Below are 23,497 nucleotides of genomic sequence, written 5' to 3'. Positions count from 1 at the left end.
TGGAGGTATCCAGGAAAACAGGAGCTTAGTGTCTGGAACATTCACTTTGAGATATCAAGTCCTCCTCAATTTGGGGCACAGGGGGCCTACAGCTTTCTGTCCTTTCTTCCTCAGCACTTAGCACAGGTTGTAATTAGACATTTCTGTGACTTGCTTGCCTAGTTCTCATTAGACAAAGACCATGTGTTTTCTTACTTCATTTGGTTCTGCACAAAGTTTGAGATGTAATGAACATGCGTTTCTTGTTTTTAACAAGTAAATAAGTCATTTTTTAAAAGCTACTCACACGTTTATCCACACAAGTGGATAACTCATTGAAGAAATGAGTTACTCTGAGCCCACTGCAGGGCTTGGGCTGGCAGGGCCTAATTGTTGGAGAGGCAGGCAACAGCAGGATTATCAAGTAAAGGCCGGTTGGGAAAGAACAGTAAGCCTCAATTCTTGACACTCAAATACTTGGGCAAAGCATTTCATAACTTCTGCTTACTGGAGTAGTACGTCCCAGGGTTATCAATTAGGACTGAGTAGACCTATTCAAGAAACTGAATGGTACGGATGGGTCTTGGGTACGTGATTTCCAGGGGTAATGCAAAGCTGACCCAATGTGTTTTGATACGTCTAGTTCATTCCATTCTTTTTGTTGCTCGAAAGGCAATTGGAGCTGTTTTGTTGTTGTTTATTGTTTTGTTTATTTGTTTGTTTGGAATTAGTGTCTAAACATTTTTCCTAATACCTTGCCTTTTATCCTCTGCTCAGAAATCCATTTAGACCTAAGGCACTGGGAGTTAGAGTGAACAAAGAGCTTTTAAAGTTCCTTTTTCTAAGTTCTTTGGTCCAGCATGGCTTATGATATCTGACGTGAGAATGCCAGCAATGAGGTCACCAGATAAAGGTTCTTCTTGCCTAACAATCTGAGTCTGATTCCCAGAAGCCACATAGTAGAAGAGAACAGGGTGCAAGGGACTGCCACTTTGCTAGCCTATTTCAGACTCCCGCAGGCCGGCCTCCGACCTCTGCTCTCCTGCACATGTACGATGTGAGAACTTCTGACTCGGTACACTGGCTTGGAAGCCCAACTGGAAAACAAAACTTCAACCTCTTCTTCCAGCTTTGCTTAAACCTCTTTTCTTTGTTTTATGCTTTTTTAAAAAAATTTTTTTTATTCTTTAAATATTTTATATATTTTAATGAAGATATAATTACACTTAAATCTCTTGAAGGGCTCTGCCTCCACTGTGGGAAGTTGTAGAAAATGGTCTAGTGGTTTCTTCTGCCATTTCCCTGCAGATGAGAGAATCATTCGCTCTCCATCATGCTAGCCCTTGAGATCTGGCCCTTGAGAGTGGCTGATGTACCATCCTGGAATGCATCATCTCTCATTCACCAACAGGTCAGTTCCAGTCACATCCCCTCTCCAATAACCCATGCCACTTCAGGCTAACCCTGTATGATAAAACTGTGGCAATTCTAATAATAGCCACCACAAATCCTGCCTGCCAGCCCTTCATTCTAACCTCTAAGCTACTTGAAGCAAGGACAAATGTTTTCAGGAAAATAAGATGGCATTGCATTGGTCACAGTGACACAATTGTTCCTCTTGTCAGAACTTCCAATCAAAGAGCAGGGGAGTCCCAGGGTGAATGTCTACCCTCTGGTCACTCCACACCTGGTTTCAACTTTCCTTTTATTTTTAACACAATGTGAGTCACAAAAGCAATGGGGAAGAGTGGAAAAAAGAATCCAAGCCAAAAAGGGGAGAGAAACAATGTAACCATTGTTACAATTTTCTTAACCAGAGCAGTTTGTCTTTGTGTTTCAGAGTAAGTAGCAGGGTTCCTACAGAAAGTTGGTTAAGTGGGCGAAGCCCTTATTTACAGGATTTGAGGATGAAGAGACTGTTAAGAAAAACTACTAGGGGATTGACCCTTTCCCCTGAGCCTTTTGGCTCTCACCTCTGAAGTAGGCTAGCAAAGTGACAGTCCTTTGCACCCTGTTGTTTGCGGTTCAGGGAGAGAATCCAGGCGAATACTGTATGAACAGCTTGCTTATCCACAAGTGAGGAATTATTATTCCTGGACACAGAAACATTTATTGTTCTTGATTACATGCACACATAATTCAAATTCTCCAGTTCCTCAGTTCCTCTCTCCAGCTGTGTGGTATGTGTCATCTAAACATTTTCACTGAAATCTTGCCTCTTAATCTTTGGCCTCAGAGTCTAGTTAGAGATCAGGCACTCAAATTAACTGTTCCCTCCCCAAGCAGCTATGAGGCTGGAAGTCAAGGTTTGGTTTGTATTTTAAGCAACCCAGAACTTCTGTGTCGTGTCATGGACACAAATCTAACAGGAACTGTCAAGAGAGATGGGCTCTGGCTTAACTAATGAGATCTGTAAACAGGACTCAGGAAGCTGTGGTTTTAACTTTCTCTGTTTTGAAATGCTGTTTGCTTTGTTGTGTGAACAGTATGTGAATTAACTACATGCAGGATTTATACAATTTAGTACTCTTGTTCGGTATTGCTTTGACATTTTCATGCACAAAGAAAACCGAGGAGGCGCAACCTTGTGCTGTTGGGGGAGGGGCAAGTCTTCTGTCAGAACTAAGTTTGGAGTGTTTAAGTCTTCCCTAATTAAACATATGACAACAAATTCACTAGGAAAACGATGAAGGGAGAGGTCAGGCAAGACAGCAGTTTATCATGGAAAGATTCAGCACAGAGTCCTCTATATCAGAGACTAAGCAATATCCAAATGCAGCTTCAAGGCTGAGGCAGAAGGCTCTGTCAGTAGCGTGCTTGCCTTGCAAGCCTAACAACCTGAGTTTGGTCCTCAGAACACGTATAAAAGCAAGTACTGGAGAGTTAAGACAGGAAAAGAATAATCATGATGTCAAACAATGGCACACACAAACAAAGCAAACTCAACGTGGCGAGGAACTTTGTGTACAAAGGGCATGCCAGAACCCAGACGGGGCTAGAAAACACACACATGGCCAAGTGACCTCTGATTTTTATCTCTAATACAGGAGGTGACTGTGTCTCATTCCACTGGTGCAAGCTTGATTTCACAATATGACTCAGTTGGCTCATTGGCACGAAAGGGAAGGGGGAAGCTCAAAGAGTATGAGCTCTTGTTAGCAAAAAACTTTCTCACATTAAGATCCATAGGCCAACCGTTCTAGCTGATTCAGAGAGCTCAAGACATAGTGAAAGACCCTGTTTCAAAGCGGAACATGGAGAGTGACTGAGAACATGTAATGTGAACACTACAAACATAGGCACCACACAGCAAAGAGTAAAATCACAGCTCTAAACCTGGAGATGTTTTAGACTAGTGCTATATTAGTTCGTTATGCGTGAATATAGGTGTTCTCACGATTCCAGACTCTGTTTGCCTGGAATAGTTGCTTGTCAACGTTTTCTCAGTCCTTACCCAAAGGCTACCAGATAACGGAGATGTGCCTCCCCCATGGTCTGCTTAGCAAACAGAACGAGAAGAGAAAGAAGACAGTATGAGGTCTGAGGTGGAACATTGCAGTTGGGAAATTCCCATGCTTTTACCCTAAAAAGAAAAGTCAAACCGAACCGAAAACCAAAATGGTCTCGTAAAGGAAGTCTGAAAAGAATTCTAATGGCATTGACTGTGAGTTAAGAAAACATCTACATGGTACTTCAGTGTGTGAAGCCCAGGAGAAGCCTGCTTCCTGTCATGTGTCTGAGTCCAGTCCCAGGTGTCTGTGTCCTTAGTTGCTTCAGTGGCCAGTTGCTAGGCAGAACTAGGCTGATTTTGGTTTGCTTGTTTGCTTGTTTTGCTTGATAGGTTTTTTTGTTGTTGCTTGTTTCTGGAGTATACATGCGGTTCTCACACAAAATGAAACCATCCACTCAATGTAAAAACAAAACAAAACTAAACTTCTTCCAGAAATAACAAAATCACACAACAAAATTTAAATATTTTTTAGTTAGTTTTTTTTTTCTTTTTCCAAGCAGATTTAATCTGGAAGCAGGAACCAAGAACCATTAGACAATGGCAGTCTGCCTGTAACTTGTCTCAGATAAAGTCAGGATGGGGGAGATGGGAGGGACACTGGGGGGCATGGGGAACTTCTCTGTCACCTCAAGGTTTCACAGTGTACACAGGAAACATTTGAGGGTGGCTTTTTGTTAACCAGGTAGATTAGCTAATCTCCTGTTTCACCATAAAATACATTTTTAGCAGCGGTTTATGAACTATAAGCAAAGCCTCAACGTGGCGGGCTCAGTCCCTCCCTTGCTACGGTTGGGAGGTTCTGTGAGTTGGGCATGTTGACTTAGGCAATCAGGAAATTGAGATGGTTCTTGGCTTCAGCCAGGCTGACAAAGACTTTTTAGTCGCTTACTGGTGCAGCCAACCTACTCTCGTCCAGCCTGCTCTTGGAAAATCTACTGCTGTGTTCTTAGGGTGGGTCAGATTCCTGAAAGCAAGAGGTGGATTAACTGTCCAGGGGCCGCAGCCAATTCCCACTAATATTAACGCATCCCATCTATACAAATTTCCACCTTCATATAGTGAAAATGATCTGCTCTTCAAAGTGGAGAGATCAGCAGCTTTCTTTGATCACAGGGGTTTCTGAGCATCTCCAGTGCTAGCCTGGATTGTGTAGGTCACCTTCCAGCTCTTTGTCTAAACACAACTCTTTATTGCTAAAAACCTTTGGGGAAGCCTGAGGCTATAGCTTAGACTGTAGAGTGCCTGTTTCTCTAGTATGCAGAAGATCCAGGTTTGATCTCCAGCACTGCATGAATCTGGTATGGTACACATTCCTGTAATCCTGGGCCTTAGACAGTGAATGTAGGCGGACCAGAAGCTCATGTTCAGCTTTGGCTATTTACAAAGTTCAAGGCTAGCCTGGGCTACAGTGTAGAGTGCCACAAACAAACAACCCACTAACCAAAACTCTTGGAGTTTACAATTGTTTTCATGTGTATGAAATATTTATTGCAGGTTGATTTTATGAGAAGAGATGATGCAGTCCTATGATTCAGTGTCATACGTAAAAGCTGGCAGAGTGGCCTGAGTCACTGATGCCACTATGTTACATGGTCACAGTTGATCTTCAATGTGACCCCATGGCTAATTTCTGAACGATTCCCTCTAGTTCTGTGTGTTCAAAGCTCCTCTGTAAGAAAAGAGTCTAAGAGGGCATTTTAATTATATCTGTGACATTCAGCATTTTCACCTCTAAGATGTAACAAAGTCACCAGAAATACTATGGACCTGAGAGGGGTAGCTATTCACACAGCTTCCTGGGCAGGGGACACTGAGCCTGCTGCAGAACATCTGTCACATTCGTCTCTCTGAATAGCCCCTGTAACTAAAGTCCAGTTCAGTTTCTACTTCAAGTCCCACATATTATTAAATTACCAGTTGGCCTTCCAGGTACCTGGGGTGATTATGGTTTCTCATCTTAAATCACAATGGTCTTGAAGTTCCCTTCCTAAAATGTGAAAACTACAAAAGAAATAAGAGGAACAGTTAGAGTGAGAGGAACATTGCTTCTGATAGGAAAATTACAAAACATTGGACAGACCGTGCTCTATGTCTAGAGAACAGGGGCTCTGAGACTCCTAATGGCATAAGCAAAATTGGAAATAGGACATGGGTCAATAATCCAGTATATAGAATGATTTTTAAAAAGAAAATTTAACTCAAAAGAAGCTTGGTTCTTAGGCTAAGACCTGAGAGAAGTTTCTTCTCTGTTGCTGTTAGTATTGCCTGTCTACTTGACTGGCTCTAGGATCACCTAGAAGGCAAACCTCTGGGCCTAATCTGAGAGGATTTCTAGATTAGATTGCCTGAGATGGAAAGACCCACCCCGTGAATTTGGATTCCCACAGGTAGAAGGACCTGACTGAATAAAAAGGAGGAAGCCAGCTAAACTCTGGCATCCACACTTCCTGACAGAGGCCTAAATGTGAAGGACTGCCTCATGCTCCCCCCAGGCCTTCCCTGCCTCAGTGCACTTGGAGCCCTTGGATCAGGAGCCAGAAAAAACTGCCCTTCGTTAAGCTGCTTTCGCTGAATATTTTGTCATAGCAACAAGAAAAGTCAGTGCTACCTCCTCTCAGTAGACATTGGGTGGAGTGATAGATTCATAGAATTTTTTTTTAAGTGCCTCAAAACTAATGCCACATGAGTAGATATTGGAGTGGTGTTCCCGAGGCAGCTTGAGAGAGAAGAGTGACACATTTTGGTACAGGGTGCACTGTCTAAAATAACTGAAGAACGATGATTTGGGGGAATCTTCAGACAGTATTCCTTAAAGCATTCTAAAATAATAATAATAATAAATAAATAAAGTGTTGGGTATCAGAGAAATAAGGAATTCAATAAAAATCCCACTAAAGGAGTTTATCCCTGAAGCTAATGCTGCTATCAATCCCCAGGGTTTCAGTTCTCTGTTCCATTTGAGGATGCAGATAGATGACACGTATGTGCCCATGTGATTGTATTTGGGCCAATCAATGTAAACATGTCTCCCTGGCCAACCCCCACAAGCACTTTTCTGGGCTTAGGATCCTGGGTATCCGTAGGTTGGGTCTTCAAGGGCTCTAAAGAGGAGTGCTCCTGTGATCTCATGACTAGGGACCCAAACAGTGAGCAAATCTTGACTCCCTTGAGGTCCAGAAGCTAGTTTGAACAGCTTGCACTGTGCTAAGTGACATCATTTGACTTTTCAAACTGTAAAGTGCATCACTAGAGCAAAAGTCACCAACGGCTCCAGAAGCACACCCCTCCTACACTGAAAAAGACTGCCACTGCCTCCAACAGGCTGTTAGTGTGGCAATCGTACTGCTTGGGTTATTGCCTTAACTCTGTCATCCTCAGCCTGGGCAGGCTTCCTTATCTCTCAGAGCCCCCACTTATAAAATGAGAACAAGCATAGCACCTAGCTCTAAAGTTCGAAGAAGCTTGTTTACAGAGTGCCCAGCGTAGGACTTACCATGTGTAGTGGCTATTCCTGGTTGTCAACTTGACTATATTTGGAATGAACTACAATCCAGAATTGGAAGGCTCACCAGTGACCCTGGAGGCTAGGAGATAGAAGTTTCTGATCTGGATCTTGGTATGGAGATCTTGAGGCATAGTGGCTATGGATTCCAGAAGATTAAGACAGAGAGTTCTCCGAGTTCAAGATCATCTGGGATTAAAGTTATGGTGGAACACACATTTAATCTGGGCTACACCTTTTGCTGGAGACCATATAAGGACATTGGAAGAAGGGAGTCTTGCTCTCGCTCCTTCGCCTGCTTGCTGTGTGGGACTGAGTAACTGCTAGATCCTTGGACTTCCATTTACAGCTGCGACTGACCATTATTGGGAATTGGACTGCAGACTGTAAGTCATCAATAAATTCCTTTACTATATAGAGACTATCCATAAGTTCTGTGACTCTAGAGAACCCTGACTAATACAGAAGTTGGTACCAGCATAGTGGGGTATTCCTGTGAAAACCTGACCATGTTTTGGGGAGGATTGTGGAAGGACTTTGGAACTTTGAGCTTGAAGATCCATTCGTTGTTAAGAGCTCAGCCAGATGTTGTGTAGGAGCTTGGAAGATAATGTTGAGAACAGTGCAGAAGATGGAGGTCTGGCTTGTGAAACTTCAGAGGGAAAATTTAAGACTCTTTTCAGGGCCATTGCTGTTTTGATTGTGAAGATTCTGTAGTTCTGGTTAGCTGGGGCTGAAAAATCAGCTGGGATTAACAAGATACCAGAACTATTAAAGCAAAACCTTTGCATTACTGGGACTATTGATGCTGGTTAGCTGGAGCTAAGAAATTAGCGGTGATTAAGAAGAGACCAGCATCATTGAGGTGACATCTTCTGGGAAGTGTTTTCTGAAACCACAAAGTGGCTGTGTTCCAGAGATAGCCAAGGTTGTACTCCTGCTGCAGCAGGACTTGGGGTGTAAGGGTCATCCAGGTGGTACTGGTTTTGAAGGCATGAAGGGGTCACGCAGAGCAGCTGAGGCTTGGCACTGTGAGAGGCCATGGAAGGCCATTGGTGAAAGTGCAGCCTCAGTTGCAATTGATGGCCCAGGGCTGAAGGGGTCATGCAGTGTTTTGGAGATGCCAGTACCATGAGATGACCACCAAGAGCAGCAGCAGCAGTGGAGTACAGGCATCTGGAGCCTAGAGGACGACAAAGAGCATGGCTGGAGTAGTGACCCAAGCCCTTGTGTAATCTCCCCAACCCCCAGCCTGAAACCTGTTGGCTCAGGGGTGGAGCTTGCCGTTCAATCGTTCCTGCCAAGCCCACAGCTGGAACCTGCCGCTTTGCTGTTCTGGAGCCATACACGTGGTCACCCTGCTACTGGATGACAGGATTATTTGGTGGGAATCGGGCCCCTCTCCCTCCATCATAACTGAGTGTCAGAATAGTAAAATTGAGCTTTGATCAGGATGACTGTCTTAGCTGCATCTTTCTCTTGCACCGCCTAGCTCCTTCTTCTCTTCCAGGTTTCCAAATGCCTTTCCAGGCTAGAACCCAGACATGTGATCTGCTGGCTGGACACAATACCCTTGGAGGAGCCCAGAAGATCGTGAGCTGGATCCCAGACATTGGACAGTTGGAGTTTAATTTTTGCTTTTGATTGTGACTGTGCTCTGATATTTTTCCCTCTTGAAGGAAGAAAATATTTTAGTGGAGCCCACAGTTAAGAGACTTTTAACTGTAAAAAGACTTTGGATTTTAAAAGATATTGGACATTTTAAAAGGATTGACTTTTAGTATGTAAAGACTGTGGGACGCTGGGTGTGGTGGCGCACGCCTTTAATCCCAGCACTCGGGAGGTAGAGGCAGAGGCAGGTGGATTTCTGAGTTCAAGGCCAGCCTGGTCTACAGAGTGAGTTCCAGGACAGCCAGGGCTACACAGAGAAACCCTGTCTCAAAAACAAAAGAAAAAAAGAAAAAAAAAAAAAAAAAAGACTATGGGACTTTTAAAGTTGTTTAGATCCTGGGGATGAATAAGATTGTAAGTGTTGAGGCTTACTAGTGATGTGTTTGTGTGTCAAGGTGACAAGGGGTCAATTGCACTGGCTAGTTTTGTTTCAACTTGACACAGCTGGAGTTATCACAGAAAAAGGAGCTTCAGTTGAGGAAATGCCTCCATGAGATCCAACTGTGAGGCATTTTCTCAATTAGTGATCAAGGGGGAAAGGCCCCTTGTGGGTGGGACCATCTCTGGGCTGCTAATCTTGGTTCTATAAGAGAGCAGGCTGAGCAAGCCAGGGGAAGCAAGCCAGTAAAGAACATCCCTCCGTGGCCTCTGCATCAGCTCCTGTTTCCTGACCTGCTTGAGTTCCAGTCTTGACTTCCTTGGTGGTGAACAGCAGTATGGAAGTGTAAGCCGAATAAACCCTTTCCTCCCCAACTTGCTTCTTGGTCATGATGTTTGTGGGGGAATAGAAACCCTGACTAAGACACCATGTCACTCACAATTAAATGTTAGTTCATAGTTATCAAGCTTTTAAAAACAAACAGCATGCTAAGGATGCATGCTAGGAAAGTGCTCTATGCTGAGCTACATTCTCAATGCTCATAATTTATACAAATGTATTCTCTTATTTCTGGCTCACTGTGGGGAAGGCCAACGGCAGGAGGACTCTGTGCAAAGCTCAGAAAAACTAGGCCCTGCTTCCTCGCTCCCCACACCCACCATTTCCTCTTTCTTCCTTAGCTCAAGCAACAACCCAGACACTGAGACCTGCTCACTCTGTGGGAAATTGTGAATGCCTTGCACTTTATAGCTCTGAAGAAAAGGATGAAATACCAGCAACAACCAGAATAATCTTCAGTAACATATTTAGTGTGTTCAATTCTCTGAAGGTTTTTGCTTTGTGTTCTTCCCACTCAAAAAGCCTTCGAGGCATCAACCAGAACAGTTTCATTTCTAATGTTGGAAGAATCTTAGAGCATTCCCTGATAAGATATATTTATGGAAAGGCCATTTTACAAAAACAGGCACTTAAAAAAAAAATTGAAACAGGAAATAACTTGATTCCTGAGTGAAAGACTATGCTCTAGGTAAATAGAAGATTTTGGTGTCCTTTTTTCTTTGCACCTGACTGCAGTTAGGAAAACAGTGAGAGTCTTGGCTAATAATAGTGCCACAATGTGAACACACCTGGCATTCCTCAAGAGTTTGCTGTACTATTTGTATCTGAAAAGCTTTTTATCCCAAGTTCATTTCTTCTGCTGCTATCACAAGATATGATGTAGAATTTCCTAACACACAAACTCTCTGACTCCATTTACAGTCACCGAGATTGGAAATAGATAATTAACCCGCACAAGAACCTCAGAGGCTCTTGCACAGAAGAGATGCCGCTTACCTGGCGCTTCTGAGGAACGTTTCAGGGATTCTGGCCACAGTTATTTCAGCTCAAGTTGACTGTTAAAGAACTGTTTAATGTTCTTGTTCTTTCTGTGACTCAGTTTCTGCATGAGTTTTTTGTTTTCCAAGGTCTTTAAATCTTCACATTTTGCCCCACACCCAATTGGGAGTTAAGAAAAAAGTCCCGTGGTCTTTCACAATCCAAACTTAGGAAATCTGAACTGACAGTTTCTTTGGATTTAATCTTTGGGCCTACGTGGTCTCATAATGATTAATTGCACAGGACTTAATTTTGGCTGAATTTTTTCCACTCTCTTATTTATCTGTCCATCCATCCATCTACCCATCCATGACCTACCCATAAACAACCTATCCATTCATGACCCATTATCTATCTATCTATCTATCTATCTATCTATCTATCTATCTATCTATCGTCATCATCTATTTCCCCTATACCCACTTATTTATCCATCCATCATTCAAGCATCCATGTATCCATCCATTCATCATCTACCTACTCACCCGTTTTTACATTGAAATCCCAAGCACTAGCAAAAGCTTTCCCAAGAATGTCTATGAGGAACTGACCAAGTGGCTATAACTAACTCTAGGACCTGACTTTGAACTTCTCACTAGTTCATTGAGTATCTTTAGGATATCACTCTTTTGCTGTTGGGCTAGTGAGATGGCTCCATGGGTAAAAACTTGCCTCAAAAACCTGATGATTTGAGTATCATCTCAGGAACCCATGGTGGAAGAAGAACACAGACTATTGAAAGTTGTCTTCTGACTTCCACACATATACAATGTTATGGGTACAGTCTCTCTCATACTACACATATATACATACACACATATATTTTTTTTAATAAAAGAATCTCTCTTTGATTTGTTTGAGAGGTTGAACTGATAAAAGCATAGTTACCCTTTGTCACAGGGTCCCTTTCATCCATCTATTCTGTGTGATTGAGACAATAAAGAATGGATTCAGTGAACTGTTGGTAGCTTTAAAATCGAAAGATGTTGACACCTACAAGAATGTAAATATTTAAAAGATTAGGACAGCTGGGCATGGTGGTGCATGCTTTTAATCCCAGCACTTGGGAGGCAGAGGGCAGGCGGATTTCTGAGTTCGAGACCAGCCTGGTCTACAAAGTGAGTTCCAGGATAGCCAGAGCTATACAGAGAAACCCTGTCTCGGAAAAAAAAAAAAAAAAAAAAAAAAAGATTAGGACACAAAGTTGCATTAACATTTTATTAATTCTTTGATATGGTTTTATAATATTCCCTTAACTTCCCTCAACTCCTCCTGATCCATCTCCACCTCTCTACCCACCCAACTTTGTGTTCTCTCTCTGTCTTACTCCCGATCTAACCCATCAAGTAAGTTGTGGGGGTTTTTTTGTTTTTTTGTTTTTTGTTTTTCTTTTTTTTAGTTAAAGAAAATGAGATTTTACCCACGAAAGTGGAAGGGTGGAGTTGTTTCCTGTTTGAGTCTGGTTCAACAGTGAAAGAGAGCTGCTTGAGAGCTTGCTTCATAATGGCAGGAGGCCCAGAACAGCCTGTAAAATGGAAGCTGGTCTCCGGGTGTAGGAAACCCCAAGACTCGTGGCAACTCTGTCAGCATCCCCATGATACATTCCTGGCCAGTGTGAATCCTGCAGCATTATTCACTGAGAGTTTTCCGGAAAAGACTTTATTCTTTTTGGAGACTAGAAAGTTAACCAATTGCCTAAAGCTATGTCGTTGACGCTCCCACAGTTAGTGTGGTGTGAATTGGGGGCATGCTTGGTGCCCCAGCTCCCTTCAGTTTGGTGTGAGAGAAGGAAGAGTGGCATGCTTAGTGCCCTGAGCATCCTTCAGTGTGCTGTAAGGCAAGGAAGACACATGCTTGGCGTGTTGAAGAAGCAACAGCACTGCCCAGGTGCAGTTTAAAGGCTGTTCCTGTGCTCTAGGTTTTTGAATTGTTGCTATCATGATGTCCCGGCTGCCATCAGTGCTGACTGATTTTGGTGAGGTCTTGGCCGGCTCTTCAGTCTGGTGCTCTGCCTGGTGACCGAGTCTTTCCTGTTCGCATGCTGATCATACTTGGAAATTATGAGTCATTGAAATGCAGTCATGAATACTGGGGGTGGGGAGATTAGAAGGGAAAGTGCAGCCAGGACTTCCTGTTCCAACTCAGGGTCATTATCTAGGGGCAAGCTGGGAACTTCTATGGTGATGGGACGCCCACATTCAGCCGCCTGTGTTTGCAACACAGAGAACTGATTTAAGGAGGGCATGGGGAGCCCCTGTACAAAAAGAAACAATTCAGCCTTTTGTAGATGCCAGGGTGGACCTTCCACTTACTGCTAGCTGGTGAGACTCTTAACTATTTGCATTGGCCTGCCCTCTTCCAATGCCCAGCAGCTGCAGCTGCAGCCCTATTTAAAACAACAGGGCAGGATTAGTAACATTACCGATTTAACAGGAATTAGAAGACTTACATTCAGAGAGTGTAGGTAATTGACACCAACAGCACTTTCCTTGTAATTCATGTACTCTGATTGATTTCATTCCCCAGCTAGTCTTACGAGAATGACCAAAGCATAGTCAGCTATCAGATTACTGTGCAAAGGATATAAATGAATATTACCCTGCTATCTATGCTAGTGCTGGCAGTAAGTTTCTAAGTGGTTTGGCTTCAGAAGTCAGCCTAATTACACACTAATATAAAAGACCAGCCTTAGAACATTTCTTTGTAAGGGACAGTTTACAACTTCACAAATTGTGAAGTCAACATAAAGAACATTTGTTACTGACAGGTGCATCACTCATTGATGACTTGGGGATGTGCTTAAGAGAATGAGTCTCTCTCTCTCTCTCTCTCTCTCTCTCTCTCTCTCTCCCTCCCTCCCTCCCTCCCTCCCTCCCTCCCTCCCTCCCTCCCTCCCCACCTCTGTCATGTGTGTGTGTGAATGGAGGCCTGAAGTCTAGATACAGTATCATGAGCTGAGCATGGTGGCACACGCCTTTAATCCCAGCACCTGGGATGTAGAGGCAGGCAGATTTCTGAGTTCGAGGCCAGCCTGGTCTACATAGTGAATCCCAGGACAGCCAGGGCTACAGAGAGAGATCCTGTCACAAACAAACAAACAAAACAAAACAAAACAAAACAGAACAGAAAGACTGTTTGCCTTCTTTGATCACTCTCTGCTGCCAAGCCCTTTGAACGGTGTCAGGGATAGAGCTGACTTGGGTGGTAAGGGACTGAACTAAAGATAAACAGACACCGGGAGATGCATTGGGTACGCTTGGCTCTCTGATGGAGAACCTGCAGCATTGAGCAGCTTGGCATGTTGGTATAAAGTTAAATAGGGAAGTGGGGTTATCACATACAGCCGAACAGGAGGCAGGGTTTACCAGTCCTGGCAGAAGCTGTCTCTGTAGGAGAATAGTCTCCAGGTTATACATATCTGGCACAGGAAGTCTAGGATGGACATTTTCTGCACACCTTGTCAATATCCACACACTGACAACAAGAAGGCTTTGCCTTTCCTGTGGCCTCACGTGGGAGGAGCATTGCTTTGTGATTTTTCTCATGGTTCTGAGGCATTGGAGTCTTTGAAATGGCGGTGGCAGTGCCCATGTCAGAGGAACACGTTTACTTGGGACGCCATTCAGTCAGGCCTTCCTCTCCTTCCCGCACTTCAAACCTAGCACTCATCGACTCCACACGGCTGGCTGGTTAGTGAGCTCCAGGCTTCTTCCTGTCTCTGCCTTCCCAGTGCTGAGATTAAAAACCATGCTCTTCAAAACAACAACAACAACAACAACACATCAGTTTTGCATGGGTTCCAGTGATCTGAACTCAGGTCCTCATGATTGCTAGGAACTTGACCAACTGCCAACTGGACCATCCTTCCAACCCAAAGGAAGAATTTTATAAACTGTAGGTAGATATGTGTCTTCTTAAATCCCCTAAAATCACCCCCCCCCCCCTACACTAGTGCTGTTGTAAATGACCTCATTGCAGAAGTTTCCGTGGGTGAGATTTGAATCATGAATTATCACCATATTTGATCCCAGCTCCACACTCTACTTAACAATGCTGAGCACAGATGTTTAGTAAGTGAGGATGAGATGTAGTATTAGATCCGTGGAATCTACTCTCAAAACCTGAGGAACAATGGAAGAGAAGAGGTAGCTAGGACACAATTTGAAATCAACCCTGATTATGTTTGTCTGGATATCTATGGCAGGCACGCATGCTCTGGGACTGGCAGACAGGCATGCTCTAGGACTGAGCCATTTCTCTAGCTTTCTGTTTCTTCTGGTGACTTTCATTCAGCCGTCTGAGACCAGCCAGAGTGCCTCACCTTGCTGTCTTGCTGTATGTCCCCGGGCTCCTGTGCTGCCTCTCCCTACCTTAGAATGCCTGTGTTGTTTTCTTCCCTTAATTCTTCAAATCAGTTTAAGGGCCACACCCTGAAGTCCCTGGAAGATTCCAGTCTCCTCCAAAGCTTCGACCTCCTGTTCTCTCTGGAAGCCTGTGACTAAATAAGCCCCCATCCACACCCAGCCCAGTGAAGGGGAAGTACGTTTTTTTTAAAATCAGGAATCTCAAGATAATTATCTAACTTTAGGATCTGTAACAATCCCTGACACAAACGATGCTTGATAAGTTTTGCAAATGGTTTGTGAACTCTGATAAGTCAAATTTCTGTGATGCCACCACATTCAAGCTGCAATTGTAAACATTTTCCTACACCCCCCCCACACACACCCCCACCCACACACACACACCCTGTTAGAGGTAATCAAACAGTTTTACAAAACCTTACATTATTTACACCCAATTTGGCTAAGATTTTCTGAAAGTTAACCTCCACTAGTGCAGCTACACCAGGAAAAGCCTGGGCCTTAAGATTGGTCTCAGTAAAGAAGAGAGAACAAGGTGGCCTTGAGGGACAGGGTTTTTTGGAAGATGAAATGGGTAATTTGAAGAAGGAGCTTAACTTTTGCTTGCCTCTGACTCTAACAATTTAAAAAGAGAAAGTGCTTATTTTGGCTATTTTTAGAGACTTTGTAGTTGTCTGGCTGCATTGGTTAGTGTTTGACAAGACAAGGACACAATGGAAGAAGGCTGCCCATCTTGTGAAAGACAGGAGAGAAAGACTTAGGAGAGAGAGAGAGAGAGAGAGAGAGAGAGAGAGAGAGAGAGAGAGAGAGAAACTATGTGGCATTGAGTGAACACACAAGCTGGGATAAGCCGTGGTCCCCCAGGATCCATCCCCCGTGACCTCTTCCCTCCAACCAGGCCTTATGTCCTAACAGCCCATTTTGTCATACATCCGTTCTTCTAAACCCTGACAGCTTTTGGGTGCCAGAAAGCTAACTACCTGTTAGACTGTCTTGCAGATAGGGTTGTATTGTTCGGAAAACCTCCCACTAGAAGTTAATGTGGAAGTAAGATATGCAGGGTTGTTTGGGTGGACATGGAACAGTTATGCAGCACAAGGCAAACTGTGGCTTCTGGATTGGGGAGGCATCTCTGACTCAGTGTTTCCACACTTTCTCAGGCAGGCTGGCAGCCAGGAAGGCATGCAGGCAGGCAGGCAGGGAAACCCAGCTTGGGGCAAGCTGAGTGGCCAGCCCACCACTGTAACCTAAAGCAGTGTTCTCCAAATTCCATGCAGTGAAATACATCATTACAACATTACAACAGAAATAGAATCTCATTAAACCAAGCAGGAAAGAAACAGTTGAAGGTACTGTGCCTATGAAGGGTTAACATTGCTTAGGCAACTATTTCGTGACGTGGGCATGGGCATCAGTACGTGTGGATTCCAAGTCACATTGTGCCATGTATTCCTAGTTGTGGGTTTCAGTCACAGGAGAGTGAAAATATCTGGCCTCCTGCCTCAACTCCAATATTCTCAGTAGCTAATCATTCTGATCTTGACTGCCCAACAGTGAGATTTTGCTGTTGCTGCTCTTTATAACATGATTTGATCTCCAGTAGGCTGCACAAAGTTCTGTAGATTTCCCTTTTCTAACTTGTGAGTTGATGCCTTGGGGTCATGTGGTTCACTTGGCAGAGTGTTTGCCTGGCACATACAAAGCCCTGAGTTCAAGTCCTACCACAAGAACCAGGCATGGTGGAACATGTCTATCATCACATTACTTAGGAGACAGAGGAGTGAGAATCAGGAGGCCACACATGGTTATCATTGGCTACATACTAAGTTCAAGGCCAGCCTAGGTAACAAGTGTGCATCACTGTGTATGTGTGGAGACAAGAAACTTGCCTTGAAGCTCACGGGCCAGTTAACCTGTAGTAGCATCTCAAGAGAAGCATCAAGAGATACCTATCTCAAAAAGGTAAAAAGTGAGCAATGACTTTCAAAAGTTGTTGTCTGACTTCACATGCACACTGTGGCACATGCATGTCCTCAACCCCCCCGCCCCCCCCCCACACACAGGTGCACACACCCTTCCACCTCACTAAATAAACTAATTAAAAAAAAAAAAAGCTTAAACAGCAATACACATGGAGGATAGTCCTCCATGTGCAGTTACTGTGCAGCTGGGAGGAAAAAAGAATGGGCAATGTGGGTATACACATCATTACAGAAAAGTGGCTGCGCCAGTGGAGATGTTGGGTGTGGCAAAGGACTTTGTCATGGATGCCCTGTGACCTGCACTGGCCAAGAGTAGAGGTTTTGCTCTTCTTTGCTCACAGTGGATAACTACTGAGGATGCCTATGCTAATCCGCTTGACTCCAGTCTTCCTTTCATTATTCGAGTGTCATACACACACCTTAAAGACAGAGATCCCCATGGTGGATTGTAAAGACTGGCCCAAACAGTACTGGAAATTAGTAGTCAGCTGCCCAAGGGGATGGTAAACTACAGGCCAGGCTTTCTCTGCAGCCTCCCAGGTCACTCCTTAGCCTGGTATGGGAGAGACCCTCACCTCACCAGTGTTTGACCTGACTGTATGTTATTTACATCTATTGCTGGAGTCTTGCTGTTCATACTGGACAGACTTCCCCCTTCTCCTCCCTCCCCCCTCCCCCCCATTCATCGTCTCCTCTAGCTCTTCAGTCTTCACTTAGAGATCCCATTTAGGATGTGCAATGACCCCAGGCAAGGGCAGGGTTTGACTCTATTTACACATCTTCCACACTACTTTGCAGCTCCCTCCTCATATACATATCCAGGACCCTACACATAGCAGATGCACAGTAAGCACCAGTGACTGGCTGGAGACAGTTTTATAAATCCCTGTAAAATTCAGCCACTGGGCCTGCTGTGAGAACGGCAGGCCTGTGTTCCCTTCCTCTAATCTTCCCCTTCAGAAATGGGAATTTCTTAAATGAAATTTAAGGACGCCTCAGGCTGGGGCTGCTTATTTCTGTCAAGAGTTAATTATGTGTGGAGTCTAAGGGGACTTCCCTGTGTGACTTGTAAGGGGAGTGATGAGGGGACATTAAAAGACACAGCTGGGTAATGGAAAGGCATTCGGTGCTAACATTAAAGACAGGATGTTTCATCTGCTTTGGGGGGGAGATATTTTCTTTCATGGATTTTAGTGATGTTCATCAAAAAAGGGGAAATACTTAACTTTAGAGAACAACTCCTTGACTGATTATCTCTTTATACCATCAGGTTGGAGAAAAAAAGGAAATTTATAATATTATCTGGACTGCAGTTGTAGGCAGTATAAGACTTAACATTCTGTCAATCTTTATGAGGCTGACATGAATCAAAGACTACATGAGAGTGTTTCACCACAGCACAGTCTTGCAAGTATTGATGAATTTTAAACATATTTATTAGCATATGTTAAAAATACATATGGTTTTTATAATGATATTTTCATATATGTACATAATATATTTTGATCATATCCACATATCATCCTGTTTACCTTCTCTTCTCAAACTGTTGTTTTTATTAGTTATTTATGTATGTGGGGGGGGACTGTGTGTGTGTATGTGTGTGTGGTGGGGGCTGGGGAGCTGGTCATGTGCCACAGCATACATATAGAGGTCATAGAGCAGCTTGCTGGAGCCAGTTCTCTACTTTTGCCATGTGGGTCCTGGGGATGAAACCCAGGCTGTCAGGCCCAATGGTCAGAGCCTTTAGCTTCTGTATCATTTCACTGCCCTTGTTACCGCTCTTGTGGCTCTCTCCTACTACCCCTTAATCTCTTCCTCAACAGCTCGCTTTCTGTTTTCATGTCTTTTCTTTTTCTTCATGACCCAGTGAGTCTCCTTAGGGTTGTTTATATAGGTACCTAGACTCCTTACCAGTGGCTACCACTAGAGAAAAATTTTCTCCCTCCTCCACAAACCATTAATGTATGACCCATCTCCTTTCAGATATCAAGAGGCCCAATTCAGTACAGATGATCACAGTTGCTGTGAGTTCCACACTGCACCACCCTTGTGAAGTCCAGAGGTCAGCCTTCCAACCCACCTCACACCTCTTCCTCCAGCTCTTCCATTCTCTCTGTTCCATCTTCCCTAGTGTTCTCTGAGGCTTGGCTGGGGTGATATAGATGTCTCACTCAGGGTGAACACTTGTTATTCTCAATATTACCAGTTTCTGTTGTTACCTGCTAACCACTGCAAAAAGAAGCTTTTTTGTCACTTGGGTGACAACAAGACTATGCTATGAGCATGCACATAGTTATTTAGAATAGGGTTTGGCAGTCACATTGTGTCCAATTAGCACAGCAACAGCAGTAGCTTCCATACCAGGACTCACGACCTCCGTCATCATGAGTTTTGACTAGCTTTGTAGTATAAAATGTGAGTTTTCAAATCCAATCAGAGAGAGTTCGGTTACTCCCATAACAAGACTTGCCACTACTGAGGCAGTGGGCTCATCTTGCCTGGCTGGGTTGTTGTACGTGGAGTCCACAGTTGAGTAATGCTGCTGCTGACAATTCTCCTCCAGCAGCCTATGTGCCCCATCTTCTGATAGCATACAAACTAGCCAGTAGGGATGAAGCTTCCAGCTTAGTCCCTGTGTTGACTTCTCTAAATCCTGGGACTAAAGGGTGTACTGTCTTCTATGTTCTTAATCTGGTTCTAGTGACCAAAAAAAATGATGAATTTCCTTTTTAAGACCTTTCACATGTGGAATGGTTATTAACAGGAGGATGGGCTGTTAAAAGGTCACTGTCTGCCCTGTGGAATCATTAAACGGCAACTTTCTCCGACTTCGGTGTTGTTCGGGCTTTCCTGTCATTGTTCATAATGAGTCTGGCATATCTCTAAAGCTCCCTTTCTATCTACATAAGGAAAGCCACTAGGCTCAGGGAGTGGCTCAGCTGGTGGACAGATTACCTAGCAAGGGCAAAGACTTTAATTTGATCTTCCTAATCCATATAAATTCCTCAGTAAAGAGGACTACTCTTGGAATTACAGCTAGGGAGATGGAGGGGAGAAGCCCTGAGACTCAGGGGCCAGCCAGTCTGACCTATTTGTTGAGCTCCAGACTAATGAGAGTCCCTATCTTAAAGAAAGTGGCTAGCATTTCTGAAGATAGCACCTGAGGTTGTCGTCCAGCTTCTGTGTGCACAGGTGCACCCTCTCACACACTAATATGTATACAACGTGCACACATAGACACTTAGGAAAACAAAACCAAACACATGAAAATTCAGGTGTACTGAGAATGTGTGATTATGTGTGTGTATGTGTGTGTGTGTGTGCATGCATGTGTATGAGTGTGCATGCATGTGTTCATGTGTGTGTATGTATGTGCATGTGGGGGCCAGAGGACAATTCCCTATGTTTCATGTCAGAATATATCTGCCTTATATTTTGAGATAGGGCATCTTATTGACCCAGAGCTTACCTAAGTAGAGGAGGCTAGCTTACCAGTGAGCCCCAGGGATCCATCCATCTCTCCTTTCCTAGAGCCTGGCTTATAAGCACACATAACCATGCCTTGCTTTCTCTCTGGGTTCTGGGAATTGAAATCAGGTCTTCATGCTCAAGCAGGAAGCACTTTACTGACCAAGCCATCTCCGTAGCTCCCCACCCCCTTTCTTAATTTACATTTTGTTAACTTCATCACATGCCTCCTTCAGCACTGGCTCCAGACGATTTCAGGCTGTTTCCCAAAAATCAAATCAAACAATGAGATTTTTGCCAACATTAAAACTCCTTCAGAAAAGCAAGAAATACAGGCCCTCCCTGAAGGCAATTTAAGGAGAGGAGACACAATAGAGTTTTGAGTGATGCCTGAGTATATTGTTGCCTGGGGTAGGTTTGGTTTTTGTTTTGTTTTGTTGTTGTTGTTTTTATATACAATGCTCATTTTGATATGGAAGGGTTTGTATAGTTTTAAGTCAGTTTCTTAATATGACTTTTTAATCTTTGAATTGAGTTTTAAAATGGTCTTAGTGGATGAAGAAAAAAAAAAGGAGAAATTTACATCCTATCAAACTGAAAAAGATGTAGTTGGGAAACACACTTTAGAAATCCCAGATGGTGGGAATGCTAGATGTGACAGACAAATTTCCACCCTGGCTTGTAACGTGACACTATTAGGACTCCACTTCTGAAGCCCAGAGTAGTTCAGACCAGGAAAAGCTAGCTCTTCAAACACAAAGAATTAAATCTATCCCTTCTGCTCATATGACAAAGCCTGGAGTCATTGTTTGCTTAGCATCCCAATTCTGGCAAGGTGGTTGGGAGCTCTACTCCTTGGTGAGTTCCAGGCCAGTGAGGTACCTTGTCTCCTAAAACAAAGTGCCTGAGGAATGACATTTGACTCTATTCACTGGCATGCATCTCTCTGTCTCTCTCTCTCTCTCCTGTCTCTGTCTCTCTGTCTCTCTGTCACACACACACACACACACACACACACACACACACACACACACAAACTGGTTAAGCAGACTGGGTGAGTAGCATGTAACCTTGACTAAGACCTACAGACTTTTTGGGACCCAGTTTTTCAAGTCCTAGTTGTAAAAACCATGATATTGTCCACTATAACAGTTTTATACCTCAACTTGCCCTAACCAACTCTCAGATATTTGGCCAGACATGATTATGGCTGCTTTCGAAAAGATATCTTTGATAAAATTAATGTTAAATGGATGTGTTGTTTTCTTTCAGTGCTGTTGTGAAACACAAGACCTCACACATGCTAGGGAGGCGATGTACCACTGATCTCCACACTCAGCCCTAAATAGGTGAGTTCTGAGTCAAACAGCATTGTTCCCCATGAAGTGGGAGGATCTTGCCCTAAGGTCAGAAGGCCTTGACCTTCCCTGAGCAACAATTCACTATCAGATAGTTTCTGTACTTGGGTTGCAATGCCACCCTTTTTAGTACTGCCCACCAGCACAGTGTGGGCTCATCAGCCTCTTAACTACATTGGCCAGTTTCTTTTTTTTAACATTCTATGTATTTATTGGCTTCTTGTGTTTGTGTAAGTTAGTACACAGCTAGCACTTGCATGGAGATAAATGACAATTTATCTGCAGGAGGTGAGTCTCTTTTCTTACCATGTGAGTCACCAGGCTTGGCAGCAACACTTTTATCCATTAATGTATGGTCACAGAGCTGGTAATTCCTTAACATAATTGTCTCCATCCATATACATTCTATTTCTGTGGGGAACCTTGAGGAACACATGTACAGCAGAGGCTTCTGACCCCTGACAGAGAAAGGATGAAAGGAGCTCTGCTTGCTATAGCCCTGGGCCATGACCAACAGCTTCTCCTGGGAACATTTTCTTCCCTTTCCTTCTCTGTCTTTGCTGAAGTTAATTTCTTCCCCCGTACAGAAAGACATAGAGACTGGAAGCAGAAGGTAACTACCAAAGCAACTCGTCTATGTTTATAGGAAGAGCTATGCTTGAGCTGTGGCATTCAGATTGGGTTACTACCAAGAGAGACAGGCATGTGAGATGGATAGAGCTATTTGTATAGAAATAAAGCTTTTCTGGGGCAAGCAGAGGTTTAGCGGCACCAATGGGGAACTCCTGATCACCCTATAAATATTCTCTCAAGCCTGTGTGGTTGGAGAAGACAGAGTATGGTCTCTGATTCTATCAGAAGATACTGGGGAAAGTCCCCCCTGCACCTGTACTTCCATGTGTGTATCTGTGCATCTGTGGCTTTCAGAAAATAGAGAGGCAGCCATTTGATGGATTCAAAAGAACACAGAAGACCAGCAGGAGCATCACTACTCACCTCCCATCTCTGGAAGATTAAGGGCCAGTGTAAGTTTTGTTAGGCAATACAGCATGGCCCTGCTGGAGGTGGGAGTACAGGTCTGGAATCCCAGTTCTCATGAGGCAGAGGTAGGAAGATTGGCTACGACTTTAAGGCCAACCAGGCCTAGCAGGAAGAAAAACCAGGGTTCCAGGTTGCATTTTAACTATGGTCTTAGGCAGTTCACTAGAGAAGTTGTTCAGTGATATTTCAGGATCTGTGTTATTTGCATTTTTGTTTGTTTTTGAAACTTTAATTAATCAATTAGTGTTGTGTTTTATGCAGGGATTCTCTGTGTAGCTCTGGGTCTCTTGGAACTCGAACTCACAGAGATCCACCTGCCTCTGCCTGGCATTAAAGATGTGCACCACCACTGCCTGGCTGCTCTTTCTATTCTTAGGCAGTGAAGAGGCTAGACACTTCAGCTGACCTTCAAGATCACTTTGTGTCTTTGAGCCCTTGGGTGTAATAATTGTGCAAGCCTTTGTAAGCTTGACGGTGTATGCAAGGGGAGTTATTATCAAGACTATAGCATACTCTCAAGTGACTACTCAGCTGAAGAAAGTCTGCCTGACAGAGTCTTTTTCCTGATGTTTGAGTTTTCTGTTTTGCTTCTGGAATACTGTGAGCCCATATCACAATAGACAATATCCTAAGCCAATGGACAAGGCTAGCAACTGCTCATACAGCTGGAATTGAGAGGCTAGAATTGAGCTTCTTGCTTAGTGGACCACTGTCTATGGCTCATCAACTGGGTTCTGGCCCACTGGACTATATTGTACTCCATCCTTGAATGTGTCAAAGCCATTTTAGGCATATTCACTTCTCTGTTACAAGGCAGGCTTCGGAGGTGGCTCAGCAGGAAAGAATACTTTCTATGCAAAAA

At 43.8% G+C, this 23,497-nt stretch overlaps 1 long non-coding RNA gene across 1 annotated transcript in view; it reads left to right on the top strand.

The window, feature by feature from the left end:
- The first annotated feature begins 1,225 nt into the window (after positions 1-1,225).
- The window catches only part of Gm31813, a 101,285-nt gene continuing 79,013 nt past the window's right edge, over positions 1,226-23,497 (top strand). The window contains exons 1-3 of the long non-coding RNA XR_001783797.2: positions 1,226-1,390; positions 18,752-18,830; positions 21,509-21,585. This is a non-coding gene — a long non-coding RNA (predicted gene, 31813). The remainder of the gene's footprint in view (positions 1,391-18,751; positions 18,831-21,508; positions 21,586-23,497) is intronic.

Source organism: Mus musculus, chromosome 3 (assembly GCF_000001635.26).
Source record: "Mus musculus strain C57BL/6J chromosome 3, GRCm38.p6 C57BL/6J".
Classification (NCBI taxonomy): Eukaryota; Metazoa; Chordata; class Mammalia; order Rodentia; family Muridae; genus Mus; species Mus musculus.
The sequence above is the reverse complement of the archived record's forward strand: the minus strand, read 5'-3'. Positions and strand labels throughout refer to the sequence as shown.